Source organism: Palaemon carinicauda, chromosome 13, assembly GCF_036898095.1.
Source record: "Palaemon carinicauda isolate YSFRI2023 chromosome 13, ASM3689809v2, whole genome shotgun sequence".
NCBI lineage: Eukaryota > Metazoa > Arthropoda > Malacostraca > Decapoda > Palaemonidae > Palaemon > Palaemon carinicauda.
Window position 1 is genome coordinate 26,789,256 of NC_090737.1, and position 6,931 is coordinate 26,796,186.

Consider the following 6,931-nt stretch of genomic DNA (forward strand, 5'->3'; position numbering starts at 1 on the left):
ACATAGGGAAATCTATCTAATTTCCAAGGAGATAATAGATTTATTAAACAGAATCTCTTACGGAAAAAGGAAATTACAAAGGGAAATCTATCTAATCTCCAAGGAGATAATATATTTATCAAACAGAATCTCTCAAGGAAAAAGGAAATTACATAAGGAAATCTATCTAATTTCCAAGGAGATAATAGATTTATTAAACAGAATCTCTTAATGAGAAAACAAATCTGACAGGGAAATCTTTCTTTTTGAAGGGGATATTCTAACTCCTAATGCCTTTTCAGCAATCGTCCTAATTCTAGTAAAATGCAACAACCTGTTGATAGCCAACCATTTAGAACGAAAAAGACGCTATATTAACTATCTAATCATCAGAAATAAATGGGTTGCCGTATAAAAAAAATCTAAATTAAGTAGATTTTTTTCCTAGTACGAGCTCCACCCAAGACAGCAAATTCCCTTCACCCATTTAACAAACTTCTCTCTCTCTCTCTCTCTCTCTCTCTCTCTCTCTCTCTCTCTCTCTCTCTCTCTCTCTCTCTTTTGCCCTACCACACCCACAGTCCAATCCCAAAAAGCACCGCACCCACATCCAGATGGGACGGGCGCGCACGCGCACATGCAACCGTCTGTCCGAACCATTTGCGGCTTCGAGGAACAGGGAAGTTAAATATGTTAATAAAGCGTAATGCTTCGAAGGACCCGCGTCCTTTTCCCCTCCAAAAAAGATGGACGCCTTTTCCATCTTATCAATCCTTCTTCTCCTCTCTTCGGCTCTCTCATTGTCTTGGGTTGCTTCCCCTCTCTCCAGTGGGCAAAACCCCTCTTTCATTCCTATTTTTCTTTGTTATTCCTTCCCCTCCTCTATATATATTTAGCTATATCCTTTTTATGCTCTTTTATCACCCGCCTCTCCATCCCCTTCCATCACATTTTATTATTATCATCACCATCATGTCAGTGTCCCCTTTTCCATATATTGTCGGAGGAAAGGTTTCCCTTCGCTAAGATAGCTCTAGCTCTCTCTCTCTCTCTCTCTCTCTCTCTCTCTCTCTCTCTCTCTCTCTCTCTCTCTCTCTCATCTCCACCTCTGCGGAAGACTCGTTGCTTTTCGCATTCCCAGCGTCTTAATCCCTTCATTATCGCATTTACTTAGATTGGACTCTCCTCGTTGGCACGAGAGGGGGAAATCGGAGATTGACACTCCTTGCTTGTCATTTCGTTTCTTTTCTCCCTACTTCCTCCGCCGTATGCAGCAGCAGTGACATTAGCAAGAGCATTGCAGTACGGTAATCGTCCTCCCTGGCTAATTTGCCTGTTAAATTCAACATCTGCGCGCGTGAATCAGTGCATACTTAAGTAAAAAATTGCACACACGAGGGAAGGCGCAATCATGTGTGCAGACCCCGCCTCAGTTTCAAAATTCCTCTCTCTCTCTCTCTCTCTCTCTCTCTCTCTCTCTCTCTCTCTCTCTCTCTCTCTCTCTCTCTCTCTCTCATAAATTTTATTAGACATCAAAATCCTTAGATGTGCGTAATTTTTCTGTGTTATACATAAGTCAATGCTATAGATACAATCTTTGACTTTTTTTTTTTTTTTTGAAAAAATTCAATGACAATCGAAAAATTACTGAGAAAAAAACACCAAGGCTTTACATTATTTTCTATTCTCTTTTGCCTGGTCATGTTTATAACCTGAGACGTCATTTCGAAATGAAACTTAATCTTCCCTATAGACCAAAGAGCAAGTGCCTAGCTATATATGTATAATATATACTTATTTTCGGTCGCGCTTAACTCTCCCCGTCTTTCGGATAGGGGGGAGGGAGAATAGTCATGCCCTGATAAGAAGGGAGGTAGTGTGCGTGCGTGTGCATATCTATCAAAAAATTTAGCTGTCATTTTTGACAGGTCGCGTACATAGTTATATAATAATTGAACTGACGACAAAGTAATTCTGTTCTACATACGAATATTTTTACGTGTAACTTTAGAGAGAGAGAGAGAGAGAGAGAGAGAGAGAGAGAGAGAGAGAGAGAGAGAGAGAGAGAGAGAACTTTCTCTTTCCTATTGAGCACTACTCCGGCAATCATTCGGGCCCTTCGTCTCTGCAGGACCGCCCAAAGCACGAGTCAGGCTTCACCCTCCCCCTCCTTCGGGATCGAGATTGAGTCACTGGAAGTCATATGGGCTTCTTTGATCACTCCTTATCCTTCCCAACTACATTCATACTCCGCTATTCCTATTTCCTAGAAGCCAGTTTGGAAATCGGCTAAATTCGACGAGAGAGAGAGAGAGAGAGAGAGAGAGAGAGAGAGAAACCTATTATTTCTCCATCTCCCCCATATATATATATATATATATATATATATATATATATATATATATATATATATAGAGAGAGAGAGAGAGAGAGAGAGAGAGAGAGGTATCCCTTTTATTTCTCCCTCTCCACTCATTATCATAACCTTCAGCACCTCCATCCTACATACACAACCTATAAGCTAGCGCTGCTAGAGCACAAGAAACCGCCTCTCTCGCGAGGTCCCTCTCTCTTCTAGAGCATAATAAGAAGAGTCTTGTTGGTATTGCCCCAAACCACACCCAGCAGTAAGCGAAGACCCCTGAACTAACTAAACCCGTCAGAGCCTTCTTCCACTCGGACAGTCGAAGCTTTATCCCCAGAACTCCCGACAATTTCCCTTTTATCATCATAATCGAGGGGCACCCGAAGAGGGTGACAAGAGTCAAATGGTATTGATTACGTATCCTTAGGAGTCGCCGTCGTCGCTAGAGTAAGGGCAGATAAGAGCTGCTGTGTGCCAGAAATAAACACACTGATGGTACGAATATAATCAAAGGATTTAGCACCGTTAATCAACCCATTAAAAAGGGCATCGTTCTCATACACCGTCTATACATAGATATATTGATAGATAGATAGATATTTTCTCTTGGGACATAGTCGATCCATCAGATAGATAAATAGACAAAAAGATATTTTCTCTTTGAACATAGTCGATCCCTCAGGCAGATATAGATATAGATAAATAGACGGATATTTTCTCTTGGAACATAGTCGATCCCTCAGGCAGATATAGATATAGATAAATAGACAGATATTTTCTCTTTGAACATAGTCTCGCCCTCAGGCATATAGATAGAAATATATAGATAGATAGATAGATATAGATATTTTCTCTTGGGACATAGTCGGTCGCCCAGACAGTTTTCACTAAATACCAAAGCAGTTGTGGTATCAATTATTTTAAGGCAAAATTTTTAGTTAATGGTTGAAACAGGTGTCGCCAAAATTTAAATAAATGAAGTCTTTACCGTCAAAACTAAAGATAAAAAATAGATAGAAAAGCAATCTTAAAGAAATGATGCCACGAAGTGCCTAAGTATTTATAAAAGGTATCTCTCATACACCATCTATGTATATTTATTTATATACACAGATAGATAGATATTTGCTCTTGGGACATAATCGCTCTTTAGAGTTTTCATTAAATGCTAAAGCAGTTGCATTAATTAGTTTAGTTAATGGCTCAAACAGGTGTCGTCAAAATTTGAATAAATTAAATAAATGCTTTTCTGTCCAAAAAACCTAGTTCTGAAGATAAAAGATTAATACTTATAAAATTATACATTTAAATATGACTACTTTGATACATTTCCTCCATCTACCATAACAAGAAAATGTACCGTTATACAAATAAATTTGATGTTAAAACACACTTTACATTATTCTTACTAATACTTTACTTTCCAAACTATTCCCTACCATGGTTAGTTAGCTAACAGTTCTTGCTCTTCTTTCACCCATCTTTCCTATCAGCTCAAAAAATGAAAAAAATGTCACAACAATGGCAGCTCTCCTGAACAAAAAATTTACGTTTCCCAAAATAGGGCCTAAGTACTCGAACGTCTGGCAAGAGCCCGTGCTGGCCTAAGGATCAGCAATCTCTAAAAGGGCAGCCACAATTACAGTCCCCAAAATAGGTCCTCCTAAGTACTCGACCACCAAGCAAGAGCCCGTGCTGGGTTAAGCATCAGCAATCTCTATAGACGCAGAAGCACAACCTCCTCCCATTGGAAGTTACCTGGGAGTTGTCCTCCAACTCCACCTTGACCTGTGAACCGAAGGATGGCGCTTCTCGAGTCGAAGATCCGGACTCTCCATATGGGTCTTCCGACACACACACACACACACACTCACATACATATGCAATACGCACAAGCGCGCCCGCACACAAGACACACATGGCGCCCACTCGCTCTTCTATAAGGGTTGTTTTTAATGTCATCCTACACGCAACGATGCTTCCCCCAGATACTATGAGACCCGTACCTGTGCCTGCCTCTGTACTTGTGACTTTGCGTGAATACCTGTATGTAGTCTATACACGAATACCTGTATGTAACCAATACATGAATACCAATATGTAGCCTACACATGAATACCTGTATGTAGCCTACACATGAATACCTGTATGAAGCCTATACATGAATACCCGTATTTAGCCTATTCATGAATACCTGAATGTAGTCTATAAATGAATACCTGTATGTAGTCTATAGATGAACAAGAGAAACATTTTCAAAGTTTCTAATATTAAGTAAATATGACATCTTAACAGTTTTATATTGTCCTCCTAGGAAGATCCAAAAAACAACATAAAACTATAAACTGTCTCTGAAAATCCCACTAACTTAAAAACCCGAAATAAGAAATGAAAAGCATATTGGAAACTTTGAACGTTATTCTCACACGAAAATAAGAATCCTACATGTAAATCTAAACTAATATGCAAGGTGTTGCAAATATTTTACTACAACACTAGCTATTCTATACATCATGTACTATCAAATGCCAAACGAGAGTATCCAATTCCACACCAACTACAACTGATATGAGCTTAGAAACCATTGATACATATCACCTCAGAGCAAGATGTACGCTATGCAATCAACTCTCAAGTCTGCTGACGAATACATCCAAACTACTTTTCAACATACAGATGTTTTATTCCAGCTGTGACAAAGTTGTGGAATGATCTTCCTAATCGGGTAGCTGAATCAGTAGAACTTCAAAAGTTTAAACTTGCAGCAAATATTTTGATGTTGAACAGGCTGACGTAAGTCTTTTTATAGTTTATTTATTTCTTTACCTCACTGGGCAATTTTTCTCTGTATGAGCTCTTAGGATTAAAGCAACTTGCTTTTCCAACTAGTGTTGTAGCTTAGCTAATAATAATAATAATAATAATAATAATAATAATAATATAATAATGTGCTCTCTCTCTCTCTCTCTCTCTCTCTCTCTCTCTCTCTCTCTCTCTCTCTCTCTATGGTTCTGCGGAGAACACCTGACGCAATTCCACAACTCTGAAAACCGACCTACTATCTAAATCTAGATTGGTTAATCGACCATAATAATATGATTCTTCTGTTCACCGAGCCTTGCCATAATCATCATAATGACAAGATGGAGACAACCCACTATACGTTAATGCATACTTCAGATTTAACCACGTACTATTCAAACAAATATATACATGATAAACCATATTACAATACCAACAAATGTAAAATACGAATATGAACACACAATCGTATCGCCTATAAATCCTCGTAAGATATAATTATTAATTTACAATCGTGTTATCTACTACAATCGTGTTATCATATTACCTAGAAAACATACGATAGTAACAACACACTCAGGAACCGTATTAAAACACAACTACCCTGACAAACTCTTCCTTTAAATTAATCTCCGTCAGATAATACTATCTACATTCTTAACCGCGTCAAACAAGAGGCAAACTCTTCTATGTATCTAACAGTGAGCCACAATATAGAACCACATTCTTAGGGGCCTCTAACATTGAGCCACACTGTTAAGACGCCTCTATAGACGAGCAGCAATATACGGAGAGCCAACCCCCCACCCCAAACGTAAGACTTGACTTTCAGGGATATGTAAACATGACACCAAATGCCATTACATTCAATAAAGGCTGTTCAATCGATACTTCAGATAGAATACCTCTATCCAGAGAAGTTGAAATTTCATTATTAGATCGACTCGAATTCCTTTCCCGTAGAGTGTTAACCTTCAGTTAGGGTAAGGTTGCTACCAAGACCTACAGATACTCTATCTGTAGGTCTTAGTTGCTACCCATATGCCCCATTCTACCCAGGATTAATAGTACTTTATTATTCCTGCATTCTACCCGAGCTGCTACCCACCCCAGTCAACTATTCACTTGATAAGCATCTAACCCTACCTATGACAAAATCGTGTCCTCGCCGATTTAGTTATCGCTAACTTTGCAAAATCTAATAATGTGTAAATTATAATTTCCATGAAACATGCCTCCATAAAGTAGTTACATCGACGAATAATTTATCCCGCAATTATCGAAACTAGTGATATAACCAACTCAAAAATCCACGACTAACGTTACTTTTTCAAACATACAAGTATAAATACAAGAGATAACCTTTTGTGACAATCACACACCGACTCTCTCTCTCTCTCTCTCTCTCTCTCTCTCTCTCTCCATTTGGACTTGAACTGGCATACATGAAGAAGTGGTGATATCAACGGTGTACCCATTTCCTTTTCTATTCAAGAACATCTGAACGAAGCTTGGTCAATTCCAGTTTCCGATTACTTCTGATCAATTTCCCTAGCCATAGGCATAATGTTATACCAGATATCATGCACGTAGAGCATTGAATTTCGTTCTAAGATATACGAAGGCAAGGGGAGAGGAGACCTCATGTCCTCAATGACTGAAACGGCCTGGCCTCTTTGCTTCTCGCACACGGAGAAAAAGATATTCGGCCAGTAACCTGCCTCGCTCCGGGCCCCTGCCAATGGTGGGTGGCTGCTGCTGCTGATGCTGCTGCCTGGCTCTCTC